This window comes from Notamacropus eugenii, chromosome 3 (assembly GCF_028372415.1).
Source record: "Notamacropus eugenii isolate mMacEug1 chromosome 3, mMacEug1.pri_v2, whole genome shotgun sequence".
NCBI classification, from domain to species: Eukaryota; Metazoa; Chordata; class Mammalia; order Diprotodontia; family Macropodidae; genus Notamacropus; species Notamacropus eugenii.
The window spans coordinates 192,889,354-192,914,957 of NC_092874.1; positions in this window are offsets into that span (position 1 = coordinate 192,889,354).

Sequence of the window (25,604 nt, forward strand, 5' to 3'; positions counted from 1 at the left end):
AACCAGAAAGACTTGGGTTCAAATTTGACCTCAGAAACTTGACTACTGTTTGCCTCAGTTTCCTCAACTATAAAATGGGCATAATTATAGCACCTATTTCCCAGGGTTGTTGTGAGAGTCAAATAGGATACTACTTGTGAGTACTAGTACTGTGCCTGGCACATAGTAGGTGGTATATACATGATATTATGGGGCAGCTAGGTGGCACAGTGGATAGAGCATTGGGTCTAGAGGTTGAAGACTTGTGCTCAAATTTGACCTCAGATACTAACTGTGTAACCCTGGGGTAGCCACTTAACCCTGTTTGCCTCAGTTTCTTCATCTGCAAAATTAACTGGAGAAGAAAACGGCAAACCACTTTGGTATCTTTGCCAAGAAAACCCCAAATGGGGTCATGAAAAGTTGGACATTACTGAAACCACTGAGCAACAACTATTATTATTTCAGTTTTTATGTGTTAGCAGGACACACCGTCTAGAGGACCAACAGGCTATCCCTTCCTTAACAATGGGTGCATTGTGATGCTGCATTTAAGATGCCAGTGTTTAAAAGTCAGATTTCTGGCACCTTCTTTCCTAGTATCCATCACAAAAGAATGACAATTCTTCTACATTACTTCCAGCAACAACTTTTTGGGGTAGCTCCAAGAAGCTCAAAAGTTTTCAGGAAGGTTGGTTTACCACTTTTCTGGCCAGCTGTGAATGCACTTCTCTGTGAATCTCAGTCTCTTCTCATTGCTTCCTTTAATTCAAATCAATTCAGGAAATATCTGGAATATTTGTTGAGCACCTACCATGCTGGGAGCACACGAGGGATCCGAAGATTATAATCTAACGAAGAGAATGATATGAATATAAGTAACAACGATGCAAGAGAGCGGGGGATGAGTACCCAGAAGTTGAGGCAAGAGTGGAAAACAGGAATGATTTAAGGAGAAGGAGATCACTCTTTTGGGCATGCAGTGGGACAAAGGAAGACTTAGATGGGGATACCATTTGAGTTGGGGCTTTGAAAGAAAGGAAAGTCTTCAACGAATCAAGACGTGCAGTTAGAACCTCTGACACATTTTGTTTCTCTGTGTTCTTGAGACCTGGAATTTTCTTGATTTTCTATACTTGTCACCAGCAATTAACACAGTGTTTTGCAGATAATAATAACATAATAAATACTATTTCCTTCATTCATTTGAGATGGAGCTGAAGGGAAAATCTCTTCCTGCCTAGAAGAAGGGAGAGGGCAAGATAAAAATAGGAAATGGAGTAGAGGTCAGTTTTGCTAATGATCATGAACAGCATATGGAAAGGAGGGGAGCAATATAAGATAAGACTGGAAGAGTACACTGGAACTTCAACATATTGGAACTTAAATGCTTTTTGGGGGGCAGGCTCTCTTCCCTACCTTGTCCTGTACTGTTTCCTCAAGAAGTTGTTGTTTAGTTATTTTTCAGTCATGACTTCTTTTGAGGTTTTCTTGTCAAAGATACTGGAGTGGCTTGCCATTTCCTTCTCCATTTCATTTGATAGATGAGGAAACTGAAGCAAACACAGTTAAGTGACTTGCCTAGGGTCACACAGCTAGTAAATATCTGAGCTCAGATTTGAACTCAGGAAGATGAGTCTTCCTGATTTCAGGCCTGACACTCTAGCCATTGTACCACCTACTTACCCTCTCCCCAAGAAAATACAATGCCAAAATGCCAAGAGGTTTCTAGTCTCCACCATCAAGAGGGACCATAGCCAACTCAATATTCCTCCTGTTGTAATCACACTTCCCCTTGGCTTCTGGCTTCCCTGGCTTTCCTGACTTTTTTAAAGACAGTGCAAATTTCACATTCTGGAATTTGCTGTTTTGGTTTTCATTCTTTAATAAATTTATTATTGATTTATTCTTACATTAATTCAATTTTTAAAAAAATATTAATTAAAAATTTTTGAGTTCCTAATTCTCTTCCTTCCCAACCTACCCATTAAGAAGACAAGAAATATGATATCAATTATACAAAACATCACCTTTTGCAGGAGGTCTTTCCCCATACTTATCACCCCCAGCAACCAATATTGCTTTCCCTCAGAGATGACCTCCAATTTATACTCTCTATCTCTTGTATCCGTTATTTGCATATGTCCTTCCTAATTTGAATGTAAGCTTTCTAAAATCTGGGACTTTTCTCTTTCTTTGTATCCCCTGCACTTAGAACAATGCCTGGAACATAGTAGGTACTTAAGAAATGCTTCTTACAATGGTTGTTGTTGTGCTTAGATTACTAATGGAGAAACAAAATGTCAGGAATGTCACTTATCCAGGGTTCTAGAATGAATTGCACGATGAAGCCTTGACCAGAACCTGGTATGTTTTCTCCCAGAGGATCAGCAAACTATGATCTAATGTCCTTTGCCTGTTTTTATGTGGCCTGTGAGCTAAGAATGGTTTTTACATTGTAAAATATAATAAAATTTAAAAATATCTTAGCTTGGGACTGTGCATACTGAGAATCATAGTCCGCCAACTCCTAGACTAGCCACAAAGCTTATACCAGAGAATTTGGAGTCACAAAAAACCATGTAGTGTGAACTGCCTCCATTATCCCAAGACAAGTCAACCCATCAACAGGTTTGTCCTGAGTACCAGAATGGTACAAGGCTCTTGGGGTATGGGGAGAGGGGGAGATAAAGATAATTGTAGATTAAGATGCTGTGATAGTCAGGATAAGATTACTTTTGTATTGCAATTTATTGCTTTCAAAATCCTTTAAATTAAATCAATTGTCTAGTACCTATCTGTATCATTTTAGGAATATCATTTTTACTCCAAGGATGGCTTAAGCTCCAATTTAGAAATTTTGTTACTTTGTTACATCATAATCATCTTTCATACAGTTAAGTGGTTTCTAGGATTTTTTTCTTTGGCCTACATATTTTTCAAGATGTTATGATTATCTCTCTGTATAACTGTCTTTTTTGCTTGTGCTCCCTGTATTGATTAATATTTTTATTGAATTATGATCTTTATGTGTTTAATAGTTCTGCTTTTTAAAATATTTATTTTTAATTTCTCTGTACCCTAGTACATGACCAATTTTGGCAAAGATGTCATATGACATTGAGAAATATATATGTAATACATATTCTGCTATTTATATATATTTATATTTATATATTGCATTTATATATTTATATAAATTTACATTTATATATTGCACTTTTATATATGTGCAAAATGTTCCCATGAAGAAGACTCTTAAATCTTCCAGCTTTAAATTCTTCAACAGTTTGTTCTGTTCAAAATTTGTCCTTGATTCCCTTGGAGGAGGATGAGAAAGTTTAGTCCAGGATGCCTCAGTTGTGCTCTATGGAGTTAAAGTTGGATTTTTTTTTTAACCCTTGAAGATTCCTCCCTGTTTGTTTTTCCCCTTGAATATTATTGTCTATCTCTGTTTCTTTTTTCAATGATCTCAGACAATAGATTTCATTATTTATTCTTTCCTTGTTACTTGTACTTATTGATCTTATCTTTCTGTGGCTTGTGGTATTTTCTCGTAAGTGCAATTATTGTTCATTTTGCATTTTTTTAAAGCAAAATGTGTCCAATGCCCTTCTTTCACTTAATGTCCATCTTTTTCTGTTGATTATATGACCAAGGCTCAGATTTATAAGGGTAGATGCCATTTTTTACTGAAAATTATCTGAGTCAAGTGACGTGTGTCTCCCACCTGTGCCACATATGGTTCTATGTGATCTTGAGGAAGTCAGTTTCTCTATGGCTCCCTTTCCTTATCTGAAAAATGGGAATAATAACTTCCATCCTTACCTTACTAGATATCTGAGGGGAGAAAATGCACAATAGCTATGTGAAGTACAAATCATATTCAAGACTGTCCCAAAGGACCAGCACTCCTGTAAATATGCCAAGCAAATTCTAAAAATACACAAAAAGTAAAAATGACAAGGAAAACCCCTAATGAATAGTAATGAGCTCCTCTCTCCAACTTACGAGTCTTCAAGAAGACTTCTAAAAGCTTGTAGGATCTTCTGAGTAAATGGGCAAAATCTCAGCCCTGGTCTGAATCAAGGGACAGTTGCCTCCCATTCCTCATTGTTCATAGAGCCAGGAACAGACAGTACATCTGGGGCCTTCCAAGAGGTCTGAGGCCAGCTCTTTGGAACTCCCTACCAAAACCACAACAGGAAAACAGAGACACAGCAGGAGTCAAAGCCAGAATAGTGTGCAAGCCCAGCAACTGGGCAGACCTTTTAGGAGATCAGCAACCAGCACCATCTAAAATTTCATGTTTGGCCCCTGTCAGGCCATGGTGGGATATGGAGCCAACTCATCCTTGGAGTTTGAGCAAAAGAAAGGCCAAGGTCAAACTTATATTGGATCATCAGGACAGCCTGAGAAGGCAGGGATTCCAGCAGAGGGTAGAACCTAATATTATCCACCTGGTCCAGACCTACAGTGGCAGTGGGATCCAGATTTTAGAAGGAGTAGGACTAAGAATGGCCCTGTCCAACAGTAAGTGGAATCCAAGAGTCTCAATGTAGAAGTTTCATTCTGGAAAGTAAGGTTAAAAATATGAGGAAATAGAACAAAACCCTAAACACAAATGAGAAACACAATGACTTAAAAGAAGCCTGTATGGTAAACTTAGAAGAAGAGAATAATTCCATGAGTACGTGTGGAGACTCAGATAAAAGAATGGTGTGTCCAGAAGGACTGCAACGTTGTATGGTAGAAATGAAATAAGAAATAAAAAGTGAAATTATAGCTCTTCAGGGAAAAAGAAAATCTTAGAAGAATAAATAGCTTAGAATAGAAACTGGAAAACCTTACCCAAGTAATGAACTCTAAAACACAGAACAATCAGAATTCCACCATTCTATGATACAACAAGAAATTCTGTGATACAACAAAATCAAAAGACTTGGAAATATAGAAGACTGCAGCATCTACTATTTGAAACAACTAACCTGGAAAACAGATCAAAGACAGATGATTTAAGCATGGTTAGACTACTTGAAAACTATTGAGCAAACAATAATAACAACAGCAGCAAAAATAAATAGTATGTTTTGAGAAATCATGAAAGAAAGATGCCAGATCTGTAAGAATCAGAGGACACAGTAGAAGTTGAAAGAATCCATTTATCACATTCTGAAGAAGACCTCAACTGAAAACACCCAAGAGTGTTATAGCCAACATAAGGACCTTCCAAGTCAAAGGGAAAAAAAAAACTGCTAGCTGCCAGGAAAAAATTAAATTAAGGATTAATTGAATTCAGTTAAGAATTCAATTCAATTAAGAAACCACATAGGTTAACTACAATTACATAAAAGAGAGGTAAAATCTTGCAGTATTATATTCCAAAACAAAAAAGAAAAAGGTCCATAAACAACAATAGTAAATCTTGGAAAATAGTATAATCCAAAGAGTATAATAAGGGCTTTTAATAGAAGATTGTCCAGTCTTCCTGATAAAAGATCTGTAGCTGGATAGACCCTTGAAATGTTAACTCAGGAAACAGCTAGAAAACTAAATGCCTTCACATAATTAAAAAGGGCTAAATAACAGTGAAGTGCTTGGATTCTAATAGGACAGATTAGTTTTTTTTCTGAATCTCATTGTGCTCTGAGGTCATGGACAGATGATGAGCCTGTGAGAAATTTTTTTTCCATATTATATCCTTTAAGAGAATAAAGAAAAGGGAGGGGAAAAGGAATACACTAGGGAAGAAATAGGAGAAACAACTATTTTTGCATAAATGGTTTGTGTAAGAAGTACTTGGTGAGTATATTGTAGAGGAGATTATTATTTAGACATGGGTTAAAATAGACAGCCTTTGAGATTCCTTCCAACTCTGAAATTTGGTGAAATTGAAACTTAGAGAATTTATATGACCTGGTCATAATAACACAGATAATAAGTAATGGAGCTGAGACCAGGACTCTAGGACTGCTATTTCTGTGCTCTTTTTATAACCAGAGCAGGGAAACTAAGACATAGAATCAAAAAAATGTAATTCATAGGAAAGTATGAGTATGGTATTTGATTTCAATAAGTCTTTGCATTAAGTACTTACTGTGTGTCAGGCTCTTTGCTAAGCACTGGAGTTACAAATAATAGAACAAAAAACACTCTCTGCCCCCTCAAGAAGCCTGCAATCTAATGGAGAAGACAAGACATCAAAGAAAGCTAAAAATATGGGGAGGGAGTTACCAGGGGTGCAATGTTCTATGGATTTGAAGCGAAGCAGAGCTGTTGCTGGAAAAACGAGAGTTACCTGGAAAATTCTGAAAGTTCAGAGCCTTCTATAAAGGAAGGTTTGGGGAGGAGATTTTTGCATCACCCTTCAGTCTTCCAGTGAGAGGAGAGAGGTAACCAAGGGAGCTGAGAAGTATCAAATATTGAGAATATCAAAAACTGAGTGAATCAGCATGGTGTTGAAATTTCAAATGATTAGTTAATCCTAGAGAAGGCATGATATTCTGTATTGTTGAGACTAAGCAGAGTCTGGATGATGTTGGTTGATCAGAAAAACAGGTTTTATGTGCATTTGTGAGGGCTTTCTGGAAGGATGGTGTACAGTTGTAGCACGGTATAGTTGACATGGAAAGAGCAGGTCATGAATTGTAATGAGTCTGGATAAAGGCTTAGGGATGGGAGGAAGGAATTCTAGTTGCTAGTGTTGGGGGCAGGGAGAAGGAAGATTGTTTACAAGTGATAATCTTGTAATAATCTAAGACAGAGAAGGGTCCTCATGTGCATAGGATATTTTAGGAACAGTTTTTTTTAAATAAACTTTTATTATCTCTCTCCTATTACCTCCATTGAACAAAAATTAAGAAAATAATCATAACAATTATGCATTGTCCAGCAAAACAAGTTCGCATATTAGCTATGCACAAAACCACATGTCTCTTTCTGCATTTCAAAGTCATTACCTCCTTGGCAGGAGGTGAATAGCATGTTTCATCTTTGGTCTTCTGGAATCGTGGTTAATCTTTGCATAGGTAAGAGTTCTACAGTCTTTCAAAGCTATTTTTCTTTATAATGTTGCTGATGTATAATTCTAATTCTCACTTTACTCTGCAGTGGTTCACACAGGTCCTTCCACTTCATCCTTTCTTATGATATAATTATTCCATTACATTCATATTCCCCAATAGGGGAATTCAGGTTGGGGCTAATATGAAAAGACCTGGTATAATTTGTACATATGGGTCATTTTCTTTGTCTTTGATCTCTTTAGGGTTTAGATTTAGGAGCAGTTCTACTAGGAAGTAGGAAAATGTAATTGGTGTTTTCTATTTGTTATTGACTTCTCTCTCTCTAACTGGGAAGTCTATAAACTCACACATGCAGACATGGAAACAAAGGACAATAGTGAAGAGAAGACAAGGTAGATAACAAAGAAGGTTTAGATAAACTACCTCAAGCTCTTTGAGAGCAGAAAGACCATTGATGGGCCCTGATACCAGGGAATCCCCAAAACAACAACCCAGAGAAAGACACTCTCCTCATTCTGCTCCACCCTTTCTCTTCCCATTATCTTCCCAGAAGCCATGAGATTTTGAGAGTCACATCTCATTTTCTTCTGGGAGTCACTGGAGTCAATGGGCCAAGTTGACTTGGCAGCCTCTGCTGAGTGCACCTGGAATACACTCTGCACAACAAGAGGGAAGGGAAGTAGAGGGAGGAAGAGCATTCACAGTGCCCTCCCTGATGGTACAGTTGACTATGTCTGGTGATTGTCAAAAGCATGCTGGAGGCCACAGGGGGAAAGTTCCTTGCTCAAGGGGAGAAACAGCAAGGAAGAAAAATTCTGGCAACAATCCTCCTCCTTTTCTGGTTATTTGGGCTGGTTGATATTAATTACCATCAAGGCAGTAGCAGGCCTCTCATGCTGAAAAACAGTAAGAACTATTGAGAGGGTTGGGGATAGGTAGATAGAGAGATAGAGAGATTTAGATATATGTATGCATATATACACATACATTCACAGTGTATATATATACATATATACCTACACATATGTGTATATGTAGATAAACATATGTATAGGTATGTGTATATATATGTATATGAAAAATGAGTAAAATGAGTTATTAATAGGAATAACATTGGGTTAAGAAAGGAGCTTGAGAGTTGAGAAGGAAGCATCACTTTTTTTTCAACCTAGGTTTTTTGGTTGGTCATGTCCACTACCACAGATATAAGAAGCTGACCTTCCTACATTACAGATGGGGAATCTAAAGCCTAGCTAGAAGTAATGGCAAGTGTAGAGTAACTCTGTGTATCTTTGCTTTTGCCAGGAATTGAGCCCTGGTCTCTCAAATCCCAGCCCTATGGACACTCCTAGTATGGAAGCAATATCTTTCTCATTTCAAGAAAAGTCTAGGGAAGTATTTATTATATTTTATTTCCCTCTCTGGAGAGCACTTGGAACTAAGCATACCTGATTCTTAGCTCTTAATTCACAACGTGACTTCATTCAATCTCTATGCACTCTAGTTTTACCTTTTAAACCAGGAGATTTTTATTATTTTCTCCCTGGAACCTCTTGGATACATTTTGGGAAGATGTTTTGTCAATTAGCTGTTCCTGAAGTGGCTAAAGATCTTGGAACTAGGCATCACTATAAAAGTGCAGATCATTTAATAATAATTAATCCACAATGTTCCCTAACTAGCCAAAATCACAACAGATTCACAGGTTGCTCCTGAAATGCAAATCCATATGTTGTAACAAGGAGTGGGAGGCTCAGGGCAGTACATAGGAAGTTAAGACCTGGGGATAACAAGATGAGGATGTCTCCAGGAGACCATGTGTGGGATGAGGGCCTCTGACTGCGTTGCTTAGATCTGCACAGATGTCAGCCACACAGGTGGCCAGTAAGACACGCCCTCCCCCTTCAATTGTCAGTGCATGTTACTTATATGAAGCCAGCATGCCAGCCATCAGCCTGGGGAGACCTATTAGGTTAGGGTAGGGGTTTGGGGAAGCTGGGATATATTCCAGGAAGGAAGACTCTATTAAGATCCCAGAATATCTGGTTGTTAGATGCCCACACTCCAAGAAACATTGTGATTCCACAGGGCCTCTGGATGCCAGTCACTACAGTGGTTTGTAGCCATCACTTTTGTTTTTCTGAATAGTTTCCTCTAAACACATTTCAACCTTCAGTGGAGGACACAGGGTTTTGCCTACCCAGATGCCTGAAAACATCATACTGCCCTTCTTTCAGAATCATAGTTTTCTATATTTGAAAGAAATTTTGAAAGTTTTCCATCTAAGCGTTCTTCTAGAAGGTTTCTTCAGATGGATGTCTCACTGTGGTGTGGAGGTGACCATTGTTTCTTAAGAGTTATGTCAGTGGAGCACAAGATCTGATAAGTGAGTGTTGCCAAGCTGAAATAGCTTCAGCTACTGGCCAGGTGATGACCTAGACTTTGTGCCTTTTCCTCCAAGGGTCAGCCTGGTTAAATGCTTGGAGGTTCATCACCGGCTGCTCTGTTCAGGGCTCTTTAGTAACTTCAAAAACATTTATTAAGTGCTTGCGATGTGGTAGGCATCAAATAGTAAACTTTATTAGATTAGTCAGTCAATGAGCATTTAGTAGACAGCTAATATATGCCCAGCACTGTGCTAAGCCCTGGGGACACAAAGAAAGGCAGAAAGTAAACTAATGAACCCTCCTTCCACCACTACACACACACACACACACACACACACACACACACACACACACACACACACACACACACACAAGCAAAAACCAGTCCTGACGGTTAAAGAGTTCACAATCTAATGGGGCTCAGTCCATAAGAACAGCTATGTACAAACAAGATGCATAGATAATAAATTGGTGGTAATCTCAGATAGCAGGAACTAGGACTAAGGCAGACTAGAAAAGACTTCTAGCAGAAGTCTTTAGTTGAGAGTTTTTCTGCATGAAGCCTTTCCTGATCTAATCCTTTCATAATCCAGTCCTCTCATTTTACTGATGAAGAAACAGAGGCTTTGGGGAATGACTTGCCTAAGATCACACAGTTAGTGACAGATGCAGCATTGGAAAGTCTCCTGACCCACAGTCCAGAACTCTTTTCAATGTAGACTAGATAGGCTTTCCTTCTTCTAGTTCATGGTCAAATTGAACTTCTAATGACTATAGGCTTCTTAAATGCTGTTTCAATAATCAGAACCCATCTATAAGGCAGAGCAAAGTAAAAACACCTAGGAAAGATCTGAGGGACCACATTCTACTGGCTGATATATCCTATTGGCCTTTGAGGCTCCATTTCTCAGTCATTCCTGTGAGACGAGGTTGCATCACCCTAGAATCTGGGCTTACACAGACTCCTGCAACCCCTCCTGATAAGAACCCAAAGGTTCACTTGGGATGTAATCCTCAACACTCCAGGCAGTTTTTGTCTTTGTCAATCATTTTATGACCTACTTCTCTTTTCAGAAGCCAAAGTGTTGGCTTTAGCTTGTCTTTCCAGAATAACTTGGCAAACTTGGGCTCTGCATGACAGCAAGAGGCTGTGGTTAAAGAGACATGAAATTTTAGCCTGTTGGAACTCAGACTGTATCTCTTTTGTTGTTTGTTTTCATGAAAGAAGGAACTTTTTTAAAATTAAAAAAAAAAAACAAACAAAACCTTGATATTTCACAGTTCCTGGAATTTGAGACCCAGGCAAGTCTTACATAATATAGACTGGGAAACACCCTCAGGTCCCCAGAGAGACTTGCAGTATAGAATAGCCAACCTCCTGTGTCTTTTACTCTGTGACCTTGCTTACCTCCCCTTACCCCTTATTTTCCCTAAAAAAAACATGTCAAGAGAGAAGAAGCAATTTTGGAGATTCATATTGCTAAACTGATCAGAAGAGTATAGGTTGTCAGCCTGGACCTTGTTGTGCCTAAGTGTGAGGTAAACAAGAGGAGAAAATGAGTAGAGATTGTATTGTGCAAGGTGGGTAGAGATGGAGAGGTGAGAGATAGCAAACAAGGTTGATCTGAGAGGACAAGAAATATTACAATGTACAGGGACTATGGGGATTCAAAGAAGAAATAGTGCTGGGGTCCCTAGAATCTTTATCATCTTTGACCTCTGCAGCTTTTGACTCTATTGACTCATGTTATTTAGCATGCAAGAGTTGAAATGAAGGTGTTAATAGTCATCTAGGATTGATGGTTGATAAGGTACAAATGATGGAAGGAAAAGAGAGCAAGGAAAACAAGAATAGGAGATAATTGTTCAGGTCAGTCATTTTTCAGTCATGTCCAACTCTTCATGATCCCATTTGGGAGTTCCTTGGCAAAGACATTGGAGTGGTTTGCTTTTCCTTCTCCAGTTTATTTTATAGATGATGAACTGAGGTGAATAAGGTTAAGTGACTTGCCCAGGGTCACATAGCTAATAAGTATATGAGGCCAGATGAGTCTTCTTGATTCCAAATCCAGTACTCTCTCCACTGTGCCACCTAGCTGCCCATGAAGGATGATGCATGGTTCAATTGATTAGCTGTGGGATCAAAGAGAGAGAGAGAGGAGGAAGAGTCAAGATGAGGGAAATTTATGGCCGTGAGACCATATGTGACCCTTTAGGTCCTCAAGTGTGGCCTTTTGTCTAAATCCAAACTTCACAGAACAAATTCTTCATAAAAAGAGTTGTTCTGTAAAACTTGGACTCAGTCAAAAGTCCACACCCAAGGACCTAGAAGAACACATATGGCCCTGAGGCCTCAGGTTCCCCATGTTTGGTCTAGATCAAAGTTGGTGGACTGGGATAACAAAAAGGGATGAAAGGACTGGAGATTTTAGTAAGGACAAAGAATCGGAGATAGAGAGAAAGAGAGACAGAGATAGACAAAGAGAGAAGGAGAAAGAGAGAGAGAGAGAGAGAGAGAGAGAGAGAGAGAGAGAGAGAGAGAGAGGAAATCAATCAAGGAGAGAAATTTTATGGCTCAAAATACATAGAGATGGCACACATGGAGATGGTAAAATTTAAGATATGGCCATTTCTTTGGGTGCCTGGTGTGAAGGATCAGGTCATGGGAGGTGAAAAGACTAAGGAGGCCAGGGTATTAGGAAGAACATCAATAAGTAGAGTAAAATCCTTAAGTCTAAGCACAGATTTGGGGATAAAGGGAAGATTGTGAGCCTGAGAGTGAACTGGAGAAAAGTGGGAAAAACCTGGAGCCAGTAGAAGGACAGCAAGGAACTTAACTGTTTGATCTAGAAGAGGGAGTGACCCTCAATGGGAGAATTTCCTGAGTGATGGTGACAGAAAGCTGATCTGCAAATGGGAGGGAGGAATAAGAAGTGTTTCAGTTTCTCTTTCTGGCCCACCATATCTGGGGCATGAGAGAAAAAGCAACCAAATGTAGCAAGGTTAGTTAAGGATCCTGTGATTTCTCAACAGAATCAGGTTTCTGCATGAATGAGGAGATGGAAAGAATGTACAAAGAAGATCTGGGATAAAGGGAAGTTTGTAGATTGGAAATTCCAGAGATCCCAATGAAGAAGTAGGTCAGAAAAGAAAGGGGCCATAGAGGTACAGGACTGACCTGGATTGATATGAAGAAGGGGAAGAATTTGCAGGTAAAGGGAGTTTGGGCCTTGAGGAAAGCCACTCAATCACCAAATATGGGAAACAAAGTTTGAATTTGCTAGCCATAAAAATGGAGAAATGGGTAAATATCAATTGATTTAAGCCTTCATTTTCCATGGTCCTGTAATGATGGGGGGTGGCAAGTGTCCACTCTCTAATTACTAGGTAGCTAGGAGTAGAAGTGGTTAGGATTTTGCATCAGGGATTGGGTCCCCAAGCACTGCACCAAACTTTTACAAGACTGCAATTCTATAACCACATATCATGATTGCGGGGGATGAGGCTCACCAAGAAAATGCCCAGAAAATGTGGAGTACCCATAGTGTCTAAAGTCCTAATTCTTTCTGCTCTAGGTGTTAAGCCAGCTGATATAGTGGATGGAACAGTGAGTTCAAATCCTTCCTTGGACGTTTATCAGCCATATAACCAAGGGGAAATCGTCACTTTCAATCTCAGTTTCTTTATTTGTGAAAGTTGGATAGTGGCATTATAGCACCTACCTCTTCAGGCGGATCAAATGAGGTAATAAAGCTAAATCACTTTGCAAACTTTAAAATATTACATGAATACTATTATTATTGTGTCTGAAGACTTAGGTCTTTGTGTGAGGTCAAGACAAATGTTTCCAAGTATTTGAATGGCTACTATCTAGAAGAACGATTAGACTTTTTTCTGTTTGACACCACAAGGTGGAACTAGATGGGAATTGCAGACACATTTCTGTTTGATATTAGGGAAAATTTTCCTAAAAATTTGAGCTGTCCAACAGTGAATTATAATTCCATAGGAATATGTGAGTTAGAGACTGTGTGACCTCAGGCATAAATTGAAAAAGATCACTTCTAAGGATTGCTCTTTGAAATTCCAAGTGGATTCTCCCTTTGGTGACTGTCAAGAAAATAAGCGTGTGTGTGTGTGTGTGAGTGCGTGCTAAGAGGGGAGTGAAGAGGTGACAGTGTTTACCAGAATTTTTTTCCAGACTTTTTTTGAATATACAATCAGTTCTGCCTTAGCACCCTAGGGCAAAAGCCTATACTCTGATTTTTATTTGTTTTTCATGTGTATGTAGGTGGTGAGTGGTCATGGAAATTTCTACTAGTCCACTTTCTCTCAATTCCTCAATAAAATCAAGCATATCTTGAATTGCAGTAATAGGAAAATACAAAGAGACTCTCAGAATATCCTCAGAGTAGAGATCATCTAGCTTCTGTTTGAAGGCCTCTGAGTGACAGTCACTTTAATATCTCTGCTTTATAGTTTTTTGGATGTGGGCTCCCCTCCCTCCCTTTGCCCCCACCTCTTCCTCTGGCTGTATGACCTGGACCATGACTCTTACTCTTTCCATCTCCCTCTCCCACCCACGGCTGCTAGATTTAGAAATCCTGTGGAGGCTCAACGGCTGACCCAGCAAGACCCAAAAGGCTATTTGCAGCTCACTTTGCTCTGTTCTCTGAGGATCAGGAAAGCAAAGCAACTGGGAAGCACTGATTATCATGTTTTCTTTCTCTGCCATCCCTTGGAAGACCCAATGCCTGACCTCAGAGGCTGAGACCCTGTTTTGCCCTCTCTTGGCATGAACTACACAGGAACCTGGCATGCCAGAAATGCATAGAATCACTTTGTCACAATCACTTACAGATCACTTTGTCACAATCCCCTTCTAGTAGATAGAAGGAAACTGAGGGATAGAAAGGTGAAAATCTTTTCCAAAGTCACATATCTAGTGAGCCATGTAACCTGATGTATAAATTGAAAGCAAAAGGCCCTGGGTTTGAATTCTGCCTATGATACTTACTAATTGGGTGACTTTGGTTGAGGCACTTAAGTTGTATGGACCTCAGTTTCCTTATTGATGAAATGAAGCATTTATTGGAGACTAGATGTTTTCTAAGGTTCATTTTAGCTCTAAATCTATAACCCTGTGAATTTGTGGTCAAAAATAAATGTCTACCTGAGATGGAGAATAGTCTTCTGGAATGAAAAATAAAAAATCATATTAATGTTACCTTGCAGAAAGTAATATTAATAAATTGTTCTTGATATATTTCTCCACACTCTCCACCTTCCACCAGAGGACTGCATAGTGGAATGAAATTATTACCTGAGCAATTACCTAGTTCCCTTTTTTCCAGTATTGATTTTGCAATGGTCCCAATATTGATGATTAATGAAGGAGAAGAAAAATGTTCCCAAACCACTCCAAGGCAAAAATTGCAAGTAAGAATTGTCTTGCCCTACAGATTGCTCTTCCTCCAACTTCTAGTTCTCTTTCCCCCCACCCCTAAAAAATATTTTGGAATCCCAAAGTTCTACAGTGACATCATTCACCTCAAAGCAACTGCTACCTCAAATGATTGCTTCCTCTTCTCCATTTAAAAATCTCAGTTCTTGTAGAACGGATCACCATTTCAGTTAATTATCATAAGCCAAATGTCTGATTAAATTAAAGCCCATTAAGGAGGGGCCCACGCTACTGCTGTCTGTATTTAAAGGAACATTCTTTAACCCAAAAAAGTCTCCGAAGATTTTGTCCACCTTTACAATTGCAGCACATAGCTCAAGTCTCCACATATACCAGCCAAACTGGATCATCTGTTCTCCCCTCAACAAAATGTTCCATGTGTTCCCACTGTCATGCCTTTGCTTTCTTTTTTCCTCACACCTGGAATGACCTAGAAAGGTATATGAATAGATCACTACATGTAGATAAAGATATACATAAATATGCACGTACATAACATAGATGTTTATATATAGAATTCTATTTAAGCTTTAGATCTCTATTCCAGTACTTTAATTAATTATATAATGTTTTTGCTTAGAATTTTTCTTCAAGAATATTACAATTAACTTCTTTAAAAATTACATGTTTTTCTTAAAAGATGAGAAAGTGTTCAGCATTCATAATGTCCAGACGTTTGAAGCTGGCTGCTTGGATATTTCAACATTTCAGAGGAGGCCATAAAGACTCATTGGACTTTTAAAAGTACCAAAAAGTTATTTTAAACATCAAAATTGTGTAAGTTTTGCGTCTAAGGTTACTTTTCTCCATAGTTACGGTACTTAAAAACAAAGCTTCCATTGATAAAAAAAAATTCACTTAAATTTGAAATTACGCCTTACTTTTCTACACTTCCAGGATGAAGAAATTTTATCTTTCTATTATGATAGCTCCTGGATGCCCTGTTTCCACTTATTAAAACCTATTCATCCTTCAGGGCCCATCTCAAAGACCAGCTCCTTCATGAAGCCTTCTCTGATCCCTCCAGTTAGGAATTATCTTTTCTCCCCTAGGTCTTCATAATAACAACACAAAACAGCCACCCCAAAAATAACAGCTAGCATCATTTATACAGTGCTTTAAGCTTTACAAAACATTTTACATAGGTTATATTATCTCAGTCGCCCCTCACAACAGCCCAGTGGCGTCTACTGCTTGTCCTTCCTTCTCAAAGGGGACCATGACATCAGGGAGGAGATTCAACCACATGCAAGTGAATTGGATCTAAGTGAGGCAGGGCTGTGCAAAGTTACCAGCCTCACTTTCTCCTCCAGAGCCATCTGGGGCCAGTGGCCAGCTATGGATCAGGACAACTGGAGATGGCCCAGGAGGATGCTATTATAATCCCAATTTTATAGATGAGGAAATTGAGGCTAAGAGAAGTAAAATGATTTGCTCCGGGTCACAGAGCTTGTAAGTGTCTGAAAATCAGGAATTGAACTCAAGTCTTCCTGAGTCCAGTACTCTATCCACTGAATTAGTTGCCTCATATACTACTTTGCTTATCCCTGCTTTATTAAGTTCCTGTGTCCTATTTCATACAATGGTTATGTGTGTAGCTGTCAATCTCCCTACTAGACTACAAGGTTCATGAGACTATCTTTATAATCTTTGCTGTTTCCTCATTACTTAGCACAGTGACTGCCTTGTATACGGTATATACTTAATAAATGTTTGATAAATTGTTTAATTGAATTAGTGGAATTTCCCTGATATTGAATTAACCTGATATCTCATGATAGTATGAAGATGAACTGTGTTCTGAAGAGCTGGGCCTGATAGACTAAGTCAGTCAATCAGCAAGTATTAATTAAGTGCTTATTTTTGCCACATATTGATCACAATTGGGAAAACATCAGGGATATAAATACCAACAAAAAGAAAGGCAGTCCCTGTTCTAAAGGGAAAACAGTCCACAAAAGGAAGATGAAAAGGGGAAGAGGCTATCAGGGATGGAGTGGATACATGATTGTAAAGTCCAGAGGTGTAGAGTCAACTGGAAAATGTCTCTGCTGGGAGTATTCATCTAGACTTCAAAGACTAGCCTTGTTGATTTTAGAGAGGCTCAGTCTTTGAATGTTGTGTATTGGTTGATGAGGTTTTCCATCCATAGCTACTTCTGAAATAATATACAAAGGAGTTAGAATCTGATACCACCTGTCCTTGAAATGCTGGCATATATACTGTTAAGGAGAAAAATATCAGGCCATGAGGGAAGCGGATCTGAAGACAAGAGGTCCTGGTAGTCAACTATCTACTCTGGCTTCAAGTGGGAGCAATCCTATATCCAAGCGGGAGACATTCATCCAACTACAATTTGTCCTTGGGATTATGAAATATAGACTTTATAAGCCTTGTCAACTCATGATTCATTCTTTTTGTGGAGAGGATGATGGAGGAGATAGCATGACCAGGGTTTAGAGGGAGGAGTAGAGATGAATGAAATCTGGGAGAGATGTGTTTGCTACAGAGGAAATCAAGCCAGGGACTTAGTAAGGCCCCTAGGTTTGTTTTAGTGAAGAAAGGGGCAGGGAAGCATTCTGTTCCTCCTCCATACTTTGTCTGTTCTTCAGCCATGTGTGCTTCAGCTCAGGGTTTCTCTGTTATTTTAAAGCAGGAAATTATTGTCCTGTAACATAAGACTATCATAAATAGCTTTGTGTCATAAGATTAAAACCCTCCTAAGCAGCTTTGCATTTGGAAAACATTAAGGTATTTGCAAGTTGCTGCCCAGAATATATTTGGTATCATTTTGCCTTCCACCCTCTACCTCACCTGCCAAACTTCTGCCTTTGTGAAAAACATGCCACACAAGAAAATATACATTTTAGATCAAACAGTTCCAAACAGACCAACCCTTCCAGTGGACTATTTAGGCTTTACTTCTATTTAATTTGCAAAATGTTGTAGGGCAACATCAGTTACCCAAACAAGACTATATTAAAATATAGCATTATGAAAAGTAGATCTGCAATGGTCCACACCTTAGATAGTATCTAGTTAGATAGTCTCTAATAGTATCTACCCATCATTTTGTAGCTGTAGCCATGAAAGGAGTCCTAGAGACCTTGTAGTTCAAATCTTCAATTTACAGATGAGGAAACTGAGACCCAAAGAGTAGAAGGGATGAACCCAACATTATATAAAGAGGGTTAGGAGGAGAAACTTGGTCATCTGATTTCACATGAACATCCTTTCCCTTTATTCCACACTTCTACAAATTTGAATCTAGTTAGAAACATGCCTTGGTATCTGCTTAGCAACTACATTGTTGTTGTTGTTTTTGACTTATATCCTACTCTTCTTGACTCCATCTGGGATTTTCTTGATGATAGCTTGAGATACCGGAGTGGTTTACCATTTTTTCCTCCAGCTCATTTTTCAAATGAGAAAACTGAGGTAAACAGGGATAAATGACTTGTCCAAGATCACACAGCTAGTAAGTGTCTGAAGCCAGATTTGAACTCAAGAAGATGAGTCTTCCTGACTTCAGTCCCAGAACTCTATCTGCTGTGCCATCTAGTTGCCACTAGCCACTATATTACATAGAGAAAAGAAACTTGTCCATCATAAACCAATGTTGAGAGGCTCACTCAGAATCAAGCTGTAGAGGGTGCTATGAGATCCCAGAGAGACCTGGGATAGGTTGGGGAAAGAGAAGATGAGGGGAACATTAGGGTACAAAATAAGAGGGTTTTCCAACTAAATTTCCAAAGATGACATGAAGAAAGGGGATGATACATTTAGGAAATTTGGAGTCACCTGTGTATCTGGTTGAATTATTCTGATCCCATCCCTGTTTTGTATTTTCTAATTGGTCAATATGAGAGCTGAATAGCCAGTCCTGAGTTAAAAATGTAAAGAAAACATTTCACAATTTACCATGAATGGTAGAGCAAGGAGTCCAACAGAAGCAGAAGCAGAGGGAAATGATTTCCCTAGATAGAAGCTCTTAGTTCCTTTGAGGGGCAGGAGGAGCCTGGATACTTCATGGCTGGGTGGAATTAGAGGTCAATCTATGTCTAAGGAAATTGGTACTAAGTAGAAAAATTTGCAAGTTAACTGCATTCTGTTGGTGGAGCTGTGAGCTGATCCAACTGTTCTGGAGAGCAATTTGGAACTATGTTCAAAGGGCTATAAAGCTATGCATACCCTTTGATCCAACAATACCACTGCTAAGTCTATATCCCAGAGAGATCAATAAAAGGAGAAAGGACCTATTTGTACAAAAACATTTATAGCAGCTATTTTGTGGTGGTTAAGAATTGGAAATCAAAGGGATGACCCACACTTGAGGAATGGCTAAACAAGCTGTGGTATGTGATTGTGATAAAGTATTATTGTGCTATAAGAAATGACAGAGAAAATAATATTAGAAAAAAAGACTAGAAAGACTTACAAGAACTGATACAAAGTGAAGTGAGCAGAACAGGAGAATGTTGTACACAGTAACAGCAATATTATATGATGAATTGTGAGTGATTTAACTATTCTCAGAAATACAATGATCCAAGACAATCCAAAGGCATTGGTGACGCTAAAAGAGTGTAGATCTTAGAACACTATACATCTAAGAGCAAAATAAGTGGGATTGTGGTAAAAAATATCATGCTCTGGAAATTTAAGCATAATTCTAATTGAAAAAAAGAATATTCAATGAATTGTCAGACTTTCAGGATTTTGTTGCAAAAAAATTTGAGCTCAATAGAAAATTTAACATATAAGATCTAAGAGAAACATAAGAAATACCAAAAACTAATTTCAAGGGACTCATTAAGGACAGACTGTTTACTTTTTATATTATGAAATGTAAAATGTATGTCTAAGATTGTTATTAGTAATTGTATAGTTCAAAAGAAAGATTGGGGTAGACCTGAGTATGATGTGATTCTAAAAAGTAAAACTGTTTAGGAAAAGGTAAAAAGAGTAATTATCTTATACAAATGAGGTGCAAGACGAAGAACTGACACAGACAAAACAGATGGGAGAGGAGATCTGGTAGTTGTGGGACCCTACTCTCTTCAGAGGGAACAGTATATACATACGTACATACATACACACATACATACATATATTATATATGGGTGTAAAAGTCTTCTAAATTCAGAAAGAAATAAAAGTTTAAGAGGATAGGCAAGGAATGAGAATAAGGGAGGAATCTTTACTCACGTCAGGTCTGGGTTAAAGAAAGAACAACATATACATTTAGAAGGGAATAAAAGTTTTCAAAATTTATAAAAAATAAGAGAGTGAGGGAATAGGATGGGGGTATTGAAGGATGTTCAGATTAATGTGAATGGGAGGATAAAAGAGAGATCCTGGGGGGAGGTTAAGTAATAGGAGGGCAAGGTATTGAGTAGAAGTAAAGTACAGGAATTAGGAAGGATAAGAAATAAGATATATACACAAATATAAAATAAAGATCAGGAATAGAATTTATTAGGAAAAAAAACAGGGTTAGTAATCAGGATCTCAAAGTTAAAGCTAAAATAGATATAATTGAAAGAGAAAAATGGAAATTTATCTTTGTCATATTAATCAGTATTTTTAGACTATTTAAAATAACTAGACAGTGTAAAGTTGGAATATTGCTGTGGTGTATGAAACGATGAGTTGGTGAAGTTAGAAAAATATGGAAAGAAGGAAGATGTTATATCTTTAGAGAAACAGAGGACAAACATACAGTATGATCTAATATAGATGCATATAATGTACATTTCTACATATGAATATGATTATAGATATCTAAGTACATATATGTGTGTGCATATAAGTGTATGTAGGAATGTGTATATGCATGGGTGTGTGGTGTGTGTGCATGTGTGTGTGTGTGTGTGTGTGTGTGTGTGTGTGTGTACAGATAGATATGAATATATCCGTGATTAATTGTAGCCTTCTTAGGGGAAGGAAGGAGAAAAGGGGAAAAAAAGAATAAGGTAAAAAATACACAGCAGAGAACAAAAGAAAATTTACAAGGTAACAAAGCAAAGATAGACAACTCTGAACACAATGTGTAGTATTTATTATATGGGTTTTGTTGAAATGTAAATTTATTGCCATATATTTTGAAACCTCTTTTATGTCCGATTATGCATATGGCAATGCTTTTCTTTCTTTTCTCATTTTGTATTTTTTTAAATATTTGTTTATAATATGTTTCTTTTTCTTTTCTTATTGTGTATTTAAGTTTAAAGTAAATTAATAAAAATTGTTGAAATGTGTTGTAACATGTAGTTGGTGAAAAATAAAATATATTTTAATTGATTTATTTATTTTTAGTTTTCAACAGACACTTCCACAAGATTTTGAGTTCCAAATTTTCTTCCCATCTTTCCCCTTTGCCCATCCCAAGACAGCATACATTCTGATGACCACTTTCCCTAATCTGCCCTCCCTTCTATCACACCCCTCCCTTCTCTTATCCTCATCTTGTAGGGCAAGATAGATTTCTATACCTCATTGCCTGTATATCTTATTTCCCAATTGCATATAAAACCAATTTTTAACATTCATTTTTAAAACTTTGAATTCTAACTACTCTCCCTTCATCCCTCCTTACCCATCTCCATTGAGAGGGCAAGCAATTCAATATAGGTTATACATGTGTAGTTATGCAAAACACTTCCATAACAGACATATTGTGAAAGACTGTATTTTTCTTCATCCTATCCTGCCCCCCATTTATTCTATTCTCTCTTTTAACTCTATTCCTCCTCAAAAGTGTTTATTTCTAATTACCTCCTCTTCTCATTTGCCAAGCTTTCTATCGTCCCCCCCCCACTTATCTCCTTCCCCCCCCACTTATCTCCTTCCCCCCCCACTTATCTCCTTCCCCCCTACTTTCCTGTAGTGTAAGATGGATTTTCATACCAAATTGAGTGTGTATGTTATTCCCTCCTTAAGCCAAATGGCATGAGATTAAGGTTCGCTCTTTCCCTCTCACCTCCCTCTTCCCCTCTGTTGAAATTACTATTTTTTACCTCTTTTAAGTAAGATAATGTGCCCCATTCCATTTCTTTCTTTCTCTTCCCAATGCATTCCTCTCTAAGGTCTTAATTGTTTTTTTAGATATCATTGCTATCTATTCAACTCACCTTGTGCCCTCTGTCTATATATATAATCCCTCAAACTACCCTAATACTGAAAAAAGTCTCAAGAGTTACAAACATTATCTTTCCCTGTAGGCATGTAAACAGTTCAGCTTTAGTAAGTCCCTTATAATTTCTCTTTCCTGTTTACCTTTTCATACTTCTCTTGAGTCTTGTGTTTGAAAGTCAGATTCTCTATTCAGCTCTGGTCATTACAACAAGAATGCTTGAAAGTCCTCTGTTTCATTGAATGACCATTTTTCTCCTGAAGTACTACACTCAGTTTTGCTGGGTAGGTGATGCTTGGTTTTAATCCTAGCTCCTTTGACCTCTGGAATATCATATTCCAAGCCCTTTGATCTCTTAACGTAAAAGCTGCTAGATCTTGTGTTATCATGATTGTACTTCCACAAAACTCAAATTATTTCTTTCTAGCTGCTTGCAATATTTTTTCCTTGATCTGGTAGCTCTGGAATTTGGCTAAAATATTTCTAGGAGTTTTCTTTTTGGGATCTCTTTCAGGAGGCAATAAGTAGATTCTTTCAATATCTATTTGACCCTCTGATTCTAGAATATTATGGCAATTTTCCATGATAATTTCTTAAAAGATGATGTCTAGCCTCTTTTTTGTGATCATGGTTTTCAAGTGGTCCAACAATTTTTAAATTGTCTCTCTTGGATGTATTTTCCAGGTCAATTGTTTATCCAATGAGATATTTCACATTCTCTGCAAATTTTTTCATTCCTTTGGTTTGTTTTATAATTTCTTGATTTTTCATTAAGTCATTAGCTTCCATCTGCTCCATTATAATCTTTAAAGAATGGTTTTCTTGAATGACCTTTTGGACCTCCTTTTCTGTCTGGGTAGCTCTACCTTTTAAGGCATTCTTCTCCTCATTGACTTTTTGGATCTCTTTTGCCATTTGGATTAGTTTTTTTTTTTTTTTAAGTGCTATGTTCTTCAGAAGTTTTGGGGTCTACTTTAGCAAGCATTTGACTCATTTTTCATGATTTCCTTACTTCACTTTCATTTCTCTTCCCAATATTTTCTCTACATCTCTTACTTGATTTTCAAATCCTTTTTGAGCTCTTCCATGGCCTGAGACCAATTCATATTTTTCTTGGAGGCTTTGGATATAAGAGCTTTAACTTTTTTATCTTCTGTTTGTATGCTTTGATCTTCCCTGTCACCAGAGTAAGATTCTATAGTCTGATTCTTTTTCTGGTTTTTGCTCATTTCTCCAGCTATTTACTTGACTTTTGAGCTCTTTGCCAAGGTAGTTCTCTGCTTCCAGTGGGGGTGAGGGGTGTACTGTTAGCCACTTGATCCCCCCATAATCTGTGGGCTAGAGCTCCAGAGGCAGTTGTTGCTGCCTCCACTGCCACTGCCTCTGCTGCTGCTGCTATGGGCTCCTCTACCCCCTCTGCCAACCTGGAGCTGGGGCCCAACCACTCTACTCTCTCACATAGGTTTCTCCCACTAACTTTCCAAGTTGTCCTCAGAGTTTGGGGGTCATGAAGTCTGAAAACTGCCACAGGTGCCCATGATTTAGTCTCTCCAAGGCCTGCTCAGGTCCTGTCTGTGCTGGTGTGGCCCAAACTGAACTGTGCTCTGCTCTCAGCATAGTGAGATAGACACTTCTTGGTGACTTTCCTGATTCTCTTGGCCTGGAGATTTGCTTCATTCCATCATTCTGTGATTTCTGAAGCTCCAGAATCTGTTTAGAGTCATTTTCACAGGTATTTGGCTGAGTTTGAGGGAGAATGCTAACAAGTCTGTGCTGTTACTCTGCCATCTTGGCTCTGCCCCCAAAATAAAATATATTAAAAAATAAAAGTTTAGTATATTCATGACTGGGACTGTGGCATTTTATTTATACTTCTCATTACCTTTTTCAGGGGGACTAGATAGAGATTTAATTGATATTAGAAACTCTTGGTAAGGGAACTCCCTCTACTGAACCACATCAGCAGTTCTCTATATTTGATAGCCTCAGAGCATTGCCTGAAGCCCTCAGTATCTACACAGGGACACAGAATACAGTAGAGTCACAAAACCACTATGTCTCAAAGGTAGTACTTGAATCCAAATCTTCCTAACTCTGAAACTGACTCTCAAGTCTCTAATTCAGACTGTGTCTCTAATTATCTTTTCTTGTGACATATACATATATTTTCTGAATTTCTATGTGTCATTTTTTTCTCTTTTAAATAATAAAATCCCAGAATTTAAGAGTTGGAAGGAAAGCCAGCAAATATCTAATCTAATCTTTATATAAAAGGAATCCTCTCTAAAACATCCTCAACAAATGGTCACCTATCCTCTTTGTGATGAACTCCAAGGAAGCGCGAACCCATTGTCTTTCTAAGTCACCCTATATCATTTTGGGACAGTTCTAATTATTAGGGAGTCTTCTTAACATCAAGCCTAAATTTACTTCTTTTGATGTTCCCTTGTTGTTTCTGGTTTTGTCCACTGAGGCCAAACACAGCAAGTTTAATCCCTCCAAATAATGATAATAATCTGTCCTCCCCGTAAGTCTTTCAAATACTTGAAGACAGCTATGATTTCCGCCTTGAGTCTTCTGTTCTCCAAACTAAACATACTCACTTCCTTCAACTAATCCCCATATTCCATGAACTCAATGTCATCACCATCCTGGTTGCCCTTTTCTTAATAATCTCCAGCTTATGAATATATTTCTTAAACCATAAAGCCAAGAACTGAACACAATATTCTAAAGAAGATCTGATGACAGTAGAGCACAGTCAGCTCATCACATCATTTTCCTAAGATCAAAATCCCATTAGCTTATCTGTCTGCCAAATCATACTGCTAGCTCCTTGAGCTTATAGTTCATTAACAATCATATATATATTTTTTGAAAAAAGTAACTTCCTGATTATCCATGTCTCCTCAATTTTATATTTGTGACATGATTTTTGAAGCAAAAATGGAAAAAATTACATTTATTCCTATTTCATTTAAATTGATTAGATTCACCTTAGTGTTTTAATCTGTTAAGATGATTTTTGGATCCTTATTGTCATCCACTGTGTTACCTATCCCTCCCAGATTTGTGTTATCTACAAACTTGATGAGAATCACACCTATAACTTCATGTATCATTGAAAAAATGTTAAATAGCTCAGGAACAAGCAGAGATTCTTGAAGCACTCCACTGTGGACTGCTGCAACATTGACATCAATAACTATATCTTAAACATTTTCATCGAACCAGTTGATTACATTATTACTTAATCCATATCTGTCCACCTTTGCCACAACAATAGTATGAGATGCTTTGTTATAAATCTAAGTAACATATCTATAGCATTCCATTTAATCAGTTTAATAATATTGTCCAAAAAGAAAGAAAGGGAGAGACAAAGAAAGAAAAAAAGAAAGAAAGAAAGAAAGGAAGGAAGAAAGAAAGGAAGGAAGAAAGGAAGGAAGGAAGAAATGAATTCAGTGCACTCTCAGATACACTGCATCTTTGAATGGAAAATCCAGAATCTTTCCCATCTATGTAGAATGGTATAGCAGATGTCATTTTTGCAATTCATTCCAAGCTTAGAAGATCAATAATTTATTTTATTTTATTTTTCTGACAGATAAGAA